This window comes from Psammomys obesus, unplaced genomic scaffold, assembly GCF_907164565.1.
Source record: "Psammomys obesus unplaced genomic scaffold, mPsaObe1.curated_primary_1811, whole genome shotgun sequence".
Lineage (NCBI taxonomy): Eukaryota > Metazoa > Chordata > Mammalia > Rodentia > Muridae > Psammomys > Psammomys obesus.
The window spans coordinates 29,874,319-29,885,205 of NW_026596069.1; the positions used below are offsets into that span (position 1 = coordinate 29,874,319).

Here is a 10,887-nt window from a genome sequence, read left to right on the forward strand (position 1 = left end):
TGTGTGTGTGTGTGTGTGTGTGTGTGTGTGTGTGTGTGTGTGTGTGTAGGTCGGGGTGTAACTCTGGGGAGTTATCCTTGTACTATGGGATCTGATGTTCAAACTTGAGTCACTGGGCTTGAACATCACATCCTCTTTCCCTCTGAGCCATCTCACTGTCCCTGACTTTTATCTATCTTCATTCCTTTCACTATGAAGGGGACTTCATTAAAAGCTAAACTACATAGTTGATGAGTTTACATATTATAGTATTATCGTATTTTTTTTCAAATAAATGGACATTGTCAGTGTTCCGCTTACTACAGGATGTAAGTGGTTTCAGGAGATTTTCTCAGCCTGGCGAGGTGCCAGGGAATTTAACAAAATCACAGACCAGAAAGTGGCCTTTCAATTTCTAAGGTACAATAATTTTGTAAATGGTTTTAAGTACAGAATATATACTATAATTTTATATAAGTGGGATAAACTCAGTTTACATACAGCCAAGTATAGTTCATATTCTGCATTGCCATCAAATGTAAGTTTGAACAGTTTTATCTCTGTTAGAATATGACTATGATGTTGTAATAAGCAGACATAACTGAAGGACTATAAGTTACATCATGTGTTTAAAACCTTTGTTCAAAATGAGGAGATAAGAAAAATTGTTGAAAAATCTTTAAGAAAATGTAAGAAAATGCTTCTAGAGGTGTTGCAGATTTAGCTGCTTTGTCAAATGTGTGTCAATAGGTTGTAGAGAGGAGAGAGACTATATTCACACTCAGTGTTCTGACCTATGACCACCAGAATGATTAGTTGCCTATCATTCTCTGTAAAAAGAGAGTTTAAGATGACTATCAATCTGTTGCCATGCAGGCTCATAAAGCATGAGTCGGGTATATGTCTTCTGAGATGACCCCAGACAATCAGAGTCCCTGGACACCACTAAAAGGAGCAAGAAAGTGTTGGAGAAATGCAGGAGAAAGAGAAACAGAAGGATGTAAACACAAAGAGGCAAAATTGGAGACTAGAGGGTCATGAGGAACAGTCTGATGTGAGTAGCCAGTGAGGCCACCTGGGACCATTGTGAGTTTCTGGCCTGTGCTACCAATACGGTCCAGGTTTTGGTTTGTGACCCTGCAGCAGCCACCAAAGACCAGTGGGATGTCCCTGGTGTGGGCTGCCACCTGCAGAAATGTTGATGTCGAAAGCTGTGCAGAACTGGGCCAACCCCTCATTTAGGCATAATGGAAGAGCTAACCCTGGGGGCATAAGACTGAGAGAGCTGATCCAACCTCTAGTCAGCTGCAGTACTGGAGGACCAGGCCCTGCACCTTGTAGAAGTTGCGGATGAGCTGGCCCTGAGGATACAAAACTGGCCCTACCACTCGTCTCCTGTGCAGTGGCATGGACAAGAGAGAGATACCCTCCTCCCGACTAGTCCCTCACTACCTGCAACAGGCAGGAGACATGGCCCAGGAGAGCTGTCCCTGCCCTTCACCAGCTGTAACACTCAGGAGAGCAGGCACTATACTTAGCTTGGGCAGCACAGTAGAGCTGACCCTAATGATGGGAGCAGGGTTGAGCCAGTCCAGAGGCCATGAGTCTGGGGGAGCTGGTCCCATGCAGAGCTTATATTATCGGCCGTGCAGAGGTATTGGCAAGGAAGAAGTCTCCTCCCTTTCTTTTGCCATCAACAGGCAAGAGAGTTGGTCCTGAAGGAGTCTGACAGCGGGAGAGCTGGCCCTGCAACTTACCTGGGCAGCAGAGTAGAGCTGAGCCTGATCGCGGGGAAGGGTGTGAGTGTGGGAGAACCAGTCCGGCCTCTTGTCTGTTAGACAGTGGTGTAGGCAACAGAGAGACACTCTTCTCCCATCCCTTGTCCCTTGCCATCTACGGCAGGCAGAAAAGTTGGCCCCAGAGTCACAAAGCTGGGAGGACTGGCCATAGCCCTCACCAGCTGCAGTGCTCTGGAGAGCAGGCCATATACCTTACCTGAGCAGCAAGGGTAAGCTGGACCTGGTAGGGGTTACTGGTGCACAGGCCTCAAGGGCATGAGAGTGGGAGAACAGTCAGGCTGACCAGCTCAGATACTTCTCAGGTCTCAGGCTTTGAACTGGCCCACCCCAAAATCTACCCCATAAATGCTCTACTGGAGTCCATACAGATCCAAAACTGTCTTCATGTCACAAGGCAAAAACAGAATATCCAAGAGGAGTCCCAGTGAGGTTGTTCCAGTTTTGATAGAACAGTAGACGGCAGAGGCCTCGTACCAAGCCAAGGACTCATTGCAAGGAACCATTACAAGCAAAAAGGCGTGGACAAAATGATTTGCTGAGAGATGCATTGTGACGCACTAGAGCTTCCACAATTTTTTTTTCCTTTCTTGTGGGAGAGGTTGCAAATGTGGAGGGTGGCAAGTATAAGGGGAGGGAGAGATGAGTGGCATTTGGATCATGTTGTGAAATTCACAAAAATCTAATAAAAAGTTCAAAACGGAAAGAAAATATATCATCATTTTTACATCAAAACTCCTATAAAAGCTTGAAGTTTTTTTTTGTTTTGTTTTGTTTTGTTTTGTTGTTGTTTTCCATACAGGTTTTTTTTACATGAATGGTCAGAGTTACACCAAGGTACTTTATGTTATTAATGATTATTGTGATGCATGTTGTTTCCCTAATTTCTTTCTCAGCCCATTTGTTTTTTGTGTACAAGAGGGCTACTGATTTTTTTTTTTTGAGTTACTTTTGTATCCAGCCACTTTGTTGAAGGTGTTTATCAGATGAACAGGTTCTCTGGTTGAATTTTTGGGGTCACTCATGTGTACTATCATATGATCTTGAAATAGTGATACTTGACTTCTTCCTTTCCGATTTGTCTCCCCTTGATCTCCTTTAGTTGTCTTACTGCTTTAGCTAGGACTTCAAGTACTATGTTGAAGAGATATGGAGAGAGTGCAGCCTTGCCTTGTCCCCGATTTCAGTGAAATTGATTTAAGTCTCTCTCCGTTTAGTTTGATGTTGTCTATAGGCTTGCTGTTTGTTGCCTTTACTATGTTTAGGTATATGCCTTGTATCCCTGATCTCTCCAAGACTTTAAACATGAATGGGTGTTGGACTTTGTCAAATGCTTTTTCAGCGTCTAAGGAGATGACCATGTTTGTTTGTTTGTTGGTTTTTAAATTATGAGGAAAAGTATGAAAATTCAGACAAATGAATTATTTAAAGTTCTAAACAACCTATTTAGCAAACTAAATAAACTAAAGATAGATAAATAGATACATAAAGAAATTTTTTTTTATATTGCACACAGATCATTTGTAAGAAAACAAACACAGACAGAGTAATGATGAAATCAATATCCACTGGAAGGGAGAGAAGTAATGTAATACAGTACAGAAATACCATCTACAATATCAGAGTCACTTTGAAAATAATGCTTTAAAATTTTGTAGTTCATAAAATAAACAACATAAAAATATACTATTTTAATGTCATAAAAGTGTAAACTTTGTAGATAAATATAAAAGGTGGAATTTATAATCATTAATCTATACTCAACAGTTCCAAAATGTATATTTATAATGATATAAAGTAAGTGCAGAAGTATAGAATCTGTTTTAACTCAATATACACAATTATAGTTTATTAGTCAATTTCAATGACACCTACTTTTAAAAAGACTTCTAAGTTTATCTAGTAAAATAACAATGCAAGCATAGCCAGTTAGATTTTAAGGCTTTGAAAGACAAAAAGTAGATATGAAATAAACTTGAAATTCATAGAAATGAAGCTATCATTTCTACTGCAAAATACAGTTAGAAAAAGAGAAATCTGCTGAGTCTCAAGTTTATATAAACATTAATACTGAAAGGACTGGTATTACAGACTATAGGATTTACTAAATATTAGGACTGAGCAAAAGTGATATTTGGTGTGGCTGATGGGAGGAAGTACTGTTTCATGTTACAGTAGTAATAATTACATAGAAATACACTGGGACACTTACAGATTTAAAGCATATGGAATGGCCCTTTTTAAATATACAGCTACAGATGAATGTGGTGATATTCAGTTTCTCTTTTATGCCATAATATGGACTGAATGGAGCATTTGGCCACTGCCATAAAGTTATCTTTAATTCATGAGTTTATTTATTAAGGACTGATTGAGCTTAGGTATTATTGGAAAGCAAGCTAGCTGTGAAACAATGATTATTGCTCCCATGAGAAGAAATACTTAGTCAGAAATCCTCCTGCCTGCTATAGTAGTGATTTAAGTTCAGAGTTGTCTTCCTCTTAAACAAGACTGTGTCACTTGTGTGGCAAAGGTGCCATCTGATTTAACTATAGGAGCTCAGCTGTAGAACCTTAAAAGGGATTTTAGAGAACTAATTAGAAGCAAAAGGCTATCTCCCTTGTTAGGAATGAATGCTATTCATAGAATTTGTAAAATCATCCTTCTCAATTTCAATAAGAAATAAAAATAAATATTAAAATATAAATTAAATATAAAAAAATTCAAATACAGTTTAATATGCGGCAGATAAAACAACAAAACTTTTGTGGTGGTTAAAGATATTAAGGGCAAAGGGCATACCAATCCTTTTTTTAATTTTTATTTTTATATTAATTACAGTTTATTCACTTTGTATCCTGGCTGTAGCCCTCTCTTTCATCCCCTCCCAATCCTACTCTTCCACTCTCAGCTCCTCCCATGCCCCTCTCCAAGTCCACTGATAAGGGAGGTACTAGCATAGAAACGGAAGGGTGGATCAATGGAATCTAATAGAAGACCCAGAAACAAACCCACACACTTATGGTCACTTGATTTTTGACAAAGAAGCCAAAACCATACAATGTAAAAAAGAGAACATCTTCAACAAGAGGTGCTGGTCTAACTGGATATCTACATGTAGAAAAATGAAAATAAATCCATATTTATCACCCTACACAAAACTAAAGTCTAAGTGGATCAAAGACCTCAACAACAAAAAAAAAAAAACAGACACACTAAATTGGTTAGAAGAAAAAGTGAGAAAGAGCCTAGAACTCATTGGCACAGGAGACAACTTCCTGAACAGAACACCAACAGCACAGGCCCTAAGCTCATCAAGCAATCCTTTTATTTGAAAAGAACTGACTGAGCCTGGTGGCCACACAGCCAGCATGCGCTTGTTAAGGAAATCGAAGATCTTTGAAGGGGAAAGTTTTCATCACTTAGTGTCCTCAGGGTGAGACTTGAACAGAGCTGAGTCACTGGCTCAGGCCAAATTCCAGAGTGACACATTATTTAAAAGGGGAAATTAAAATGTTAAAATAATAGGGTTTTTCAGCTGATTCTGAGTCAGACAAGCAAAGGCAAAACTGGAATTATTTCTACTCCTCAGCCTTATTGTGTCTTTTCTTAACTACAAAGAGAAGTAAGGTAAAATTATCTTATTCATTTTATTTCTCAAGAAAAATAATAAAAAAACACTGCTTTAAAATTTGAAAGAATACATGATTTTTATGCTCATGAACTTTTAATTTATTTATCTCCAGCTATAGTAATGAAAGCATCCTCAAGGGTACTCTAAACTCATCAGTTAAATCATTTTAGGTTGACTTGTAATCTCTGTTCCTAATACATTATTATATTATGTTATTACATTATATTATATTATTACATTATATTATATTATTACATTATATTATATTATTATATTATACTATATTATATTTTATTATATTTATTATAGGAAAATATGTAAAGATTCTTCACAATATGGAGATAACTGAAAACTCAGTTGAATAGAAAACTTTATTTTGGATAAATTTGGTGATTATTTGAATGAATGAAGGTGTAAATTTTAATAGGTATCTAAAACTTCTAGCAACTTACTTCAAGATATTCACCAAATTATACTGAATATCTCAAATCATTATACAAGTGAAAATTCACTCTTATAAATACTTATAAGAGCTGTGTATATTCAGGCAAATATTTCAGTCTTTTAAGAATTTGGTGAGGCAATTTGGAATTTTGAAGACTTGTTCTTCTATGTAATCTTTCTGACTGTGCTTGAAATTGACAACTTCATCAAGTTTTAGAGGTGAAAAGTGAAGCAAATGTGGTTTCAAAACACTATATTCAATTCTGGGTTTTATATGCGGCTTATTGTGTAGCCTATGCTTATGGGAGCTCAATGGTTCAATCATAAACAGCAACCAAGAACCAAAATAAACAATTTTAAAACCTGACTTGAATATTATTTCTGTTTTTGATCACGCTAAAAGGCAAAATTATTGCAGCATAATTTGTAATTAATTGAAAAAGCTTGTGTACATTTTTATCTCAAAAATATGTTGTTTAAAATTAATAATAACTGTGTCTATCATTTCACTTATTCCATAGTGAGTGCTATGACATTTATTTTGTCTGCTCAATTTGACTGTATTACATAGTTGTTAGTAGTATGCAAATATTTAATAAACCATAAGACACAGATGATGTTTAGTTTTAAAATAACATTTTCAGTAATTAAGTGTGTTAGAAAAAATGTATGATGATTTTAACAGAATATATCCTGATTCTAAACACATACTGTTAAGTGTTATTTTCCTCATGGCTGAAAATATATACTTGAAAGAGCACTTTCAAAAGTTGTAAAATATATTCCATTTTCATTTTTTATCTTGTGTAAAACAATGATTAGTAAGAAAAAAGTATTCATTTTAATTAATATTATTTCCTTTATGTTGCAGCTCTTTTTTGGACAAGAAAAGCCCATAAAGATTTCTGGTTAATAATTTTTATAAATAACACAAATAATTTTTAGATTTCAATTAGCATATTCTTTAATCTATGTACTAGGCTTGATATATAACTGTCTTATATATTTAAAAATTTTCTTTATTAAAAAAAGATTATTTTCTAATACAATATATCCTGATTACAGTTTTCCCTTCCTATTCTTTCCAGTTCCTCCTTATCTACCTTCCTTCCAGATTCATCCTCTTTTTGTCTATCATTAGAACATGTACCTAAAAGATAACAACAAAGCATAGCAAATTCAAATATAAAATAAAACAAAATCTATCACATCTAAGTTGGACAAGGCAAGCAACAGAAAGAAAAGAGCTCAAGAGAAGGCACAAGAGTCAGGGACTCGTTCATTTACACACTCAGGGGTCATAAAAACACTGAACTGAAAGGTACAATATATAAACAGAAGACATGGTGCAGACAAAGAGTAGGCCCTGAGCTTGCTGCCTCAGTCTCTGTGAATTCTTCTGAGCTTTGTTCTGGTGTCTTCCATCCCCTCTGGATCTTAAGCTTTTTCTGAGAATCTCTCTGATTTCTGTGGAAGAAATTTAATGGAGAAGCCACATTTAGAGGTGAGGGTTTCAAGGTCTCTCTCTCTTTCTCCATTCTTGCTCCCTCCCTGCACCACTATGTCTGGCTCTATGTCTCTGCCTTTCTTTTCATCTGCTGCAGGAGGAAGGTTCTCTGATGATGGCTGAAGACATTGATCTACGGACACCACATACACAATTAGGAGTAATTTTACAGTTTTTTTTGTTTTTTTGAACAGTAGTATTATATTTTACTCTTTGTTTCTGGGCTATCTAGTCTGTGGTTCTTGGTCACCCAGAAAGTTTTGGGTATGAGCTCCATTTTGTACAGTTAGACTTAAGTCAAATCAAACATTGGTCCTTTATTTTCACAATCTTTGTGCCATGATTGCTGTAGCATATTTTACAGGCAGGACAGTATTGCAGATCAAGGGTTCGTGGCTGGCTTGTTATATATGTTTATCATTTGGTATCTTATAGATACTTTCCCTTACAAAGTACATCAGGATATAGGCATTAAAGTCCTGTATAGGTACCAGCTTGACCTTTTCATGTTCTATGAGTTGCATAAGTGTTGTTTTCAGCAATGGGGTCTTGCTGTCACTTTATGAAGAACAACCTGTTGTCAACCACCTGTTTTTTGTGTCTTGTATATTTTTAAGTAAATAAATCTCTGGCTCAATTTCCAGCAATACTACAATAAGAAAAGAAGGAAAACCAATGCCAATAAATAGTTGATATAAGACAAAGTACTCCAAGATGATACTTCATCTGTCATATTATACTGCCCAAAACTATGTATTCAATAAGTTATGACTATAGCAGATGTGGATGATACAAAAATATTTTTTTTCCTTTTGTTTATATTCAGAATACATTGAGTGACAGTTTTCTGTCAGTACAATCTAAAAAGTTAAGATTTCCAATCCTGACATATCTTTATAAACATCTTCCACTTTTGGGTTAGACAAACTAAAAACTAAACAAAAACACAGATTTTCTCCTCTAGTTTACCTTAAAGCATTCCTAGATATTTATTTTCTTTCTATTCTGACAGGAATGATTTTACTTTTTCTAACTGTCCATGCTTTTGAACAAATGCTGTTATACAAAAAGTAACTTCAGAGACCACATTGGGCTCAGGGACAAGAGGCCAACAGCTGACCCATTAAGGCTCTGTGGTTGCTGCTTCAGCCTCTGTGAATTCATATGAGCCTTGTTCTACTCGTGTCTTCCATCTCTTCTGGCTCTTACATTCTTTCTGACTCCTCTTCTGAGAGGTTATGCGTATCAAACTTTAAAAATATTTCAGAGAGGTTAAAATCTAAGTCTGTAAATTAGGCTTGTTTGGAAACTGGAATCCGAAAAACTAGAACATTCTCTTTCTGGTCTAGATCTTGAAGGCTAAGTTGTATTGTTTTGCTCTAACTTACACATTTCCTGGAAACATCACCCAGCAGAGTATGGGGATACCTTGAGGAGGACTCAAGGGAAGAGAGCTATTTCATCAGTAGTATTTGCAGGAGGCTGTTCAGAAGCAACTATGAGAAGACAGTTGGAAGAACAAATAACTTTGATTGTAGGGTAGCAGGAAAAAAAATGTTACAAGTTAGGAAAATATTTAAAGATTTAAGCAAGTGCTTGGAACTTTAAATTCAAGTCCTATGATCCTAAAAGAACAAATCAAGAAGATCTGAGAAAATTTTATACTGCCCCACTCACAATTATATCTATTTAAATTGAAATATGAAGAAATAAAATAGTCAGGACAATTTTATAAACCAGGACTTTAACACAATAGTCTGAAAATAATTTTTGAATTCCAAATATGGTTCAAGACCTGCCTGCCTACAGGGCCAGTCCTCCACTGCCAGTTTGGATGAGTCACTGGAAAGTTCAGTACCTCAGTTTCTCAATGCTAAACAGGCACACTCATGTATCTTCTAGGAGTTTGGTGGCTTTAGTTTTTTTTTTGTTTTTTTTTTTTTTTTTTTTTTTTTGACAGAGTTATGACTTACAAAAGCAGTCTATATGTAAAAACGCACTCCAGCTTGGCCTGCAGCAAACTCTGCCACACTGCTGCCAGAAGCAGGGAAAGATCTGGATTCAGAGTGCTCAGAGTCAAGCGTTAGCTCTGGCGCTGACAAATGTTAAGATATACTCGATTAATTTTGTTCTATGACTTACTTCTTCTCACTGAAAAGATGAGAATAATAGTGACCTGCTGTTGCCACAAAACATATTACCACGAACTTGGCAGTGAAACCCACATGTGTTTATAAGCTTACAGCTCGGTTTTAAGGTCAGATATCCACTTGCTTTTGGCTGAATTTATAATACTTCTACTCCTAGCTAGTAATGCATCTCAGTGGTATGACACTAGCCTGAATAACCAAGGCTTTCAGGTTTGATCCTCAGTATTAAGCAGAAATAAAGCATCTTGTGTATAATTTGATTAAGTATTCTAAGATTCTTTCTCTATATAACTTACTTAATGACATTTTAGAATTACGGAATAATAAAATAAAATACCACATTTAGGTTTAGTTTTATTTATCTGCTAAGTTGAAAGCCAAGCTCCAAGCTTCCAGATAATTTAATAAAAATGGAAACTAACGGATAGAGATAATCACATGTTACCAAGAAGTCATTCTGAAATTTGTTATTTGATTATAGTTTTTATGCTTATTTACCACCTTGTCATCACCATCACCGTGTGACAATTACCAAGCTGGGCCCTTTGATGAACCACACAGCACCCTAACACCTACAAGTTTTGTTTCATCACTAACTCCACTTTATGCATGGGGATACTGAGGCCTAGCAGTTAAATGACTTTATTTGTCGTAAATGAGTTATAATTTAGGTAGAGAAAAATCAGATATGCTCTGATTCAGGGCTGGAGAGATGGCTCAGCAGTTAAGAGCATTGTCTGATCTTCCAGAAGTCCTGAGTTCAAATCCTAGAAAACACATGGTGGCTCACAAATATCTATACTGGGATCTGATGCCCTTTTCAGGTATGCAGATAGAGCACTCATCTATATAAGGTAAATAAACCAAAATAAATAAAAAAACAAAAGAAGGTATGACCTGAATACAGATATATTCCAAAATCCAAACTTTTACACAATAACAATAAGTCCTAAAACAAAACAAAACAAAACAAAGCAAAAAAACAATGTGCTGAGAGGCTGGCAAAATGGTTTAGTAGTTTAGGCATTTATAAATCTTGCTGATTACATTTGCTTCAATTTCCAGTACCTAAATAATACATCACAGTTGTTCAGGCATTTTGATGCCCTCTTCTGGTCTCTGCAGGCACTGCTTGCATGTCATGGACATACAAGCAGTCAATACAAATAAACATAAAATAAAAATTTAAAATTTAATTCTTTAAAAAAACTGTGCTCAGTTTAAGCAGATTAAGTAAATGTCTATAGATGAGTGGATTAAGTATTTCTTAGTTATTGAAGCTAGGAAGTCTTAAATAAGGATCCTAGCAGATTCAACAGTGACATTGTGTTTCCTAGCTCACAAATGACCATCTATTCACTATATCCTAGTGTGAGT

The 10,887-nt window shown here is 36.0% G+C and overlaps 1 non-coding gene across 1 annotated transcript; it reads left to right on the plus strand.

Annotated features, from left to right (window-relative positions):
- The first annotated feature begins 675 nt into the window (after positions 1-675).
- On the plus strand, positions 676-807 carry LOC129690253 (small nucleolar RNA SNORA17). Its single transcript, XR_008722259.1, has one exon. It is a non-coding gene; the product is annotated as a small nucleolar RNA SNORA17 (small nucleolar RNA).
- Positions 808-10,887: the final 10,080 nt, after the last annotated feature.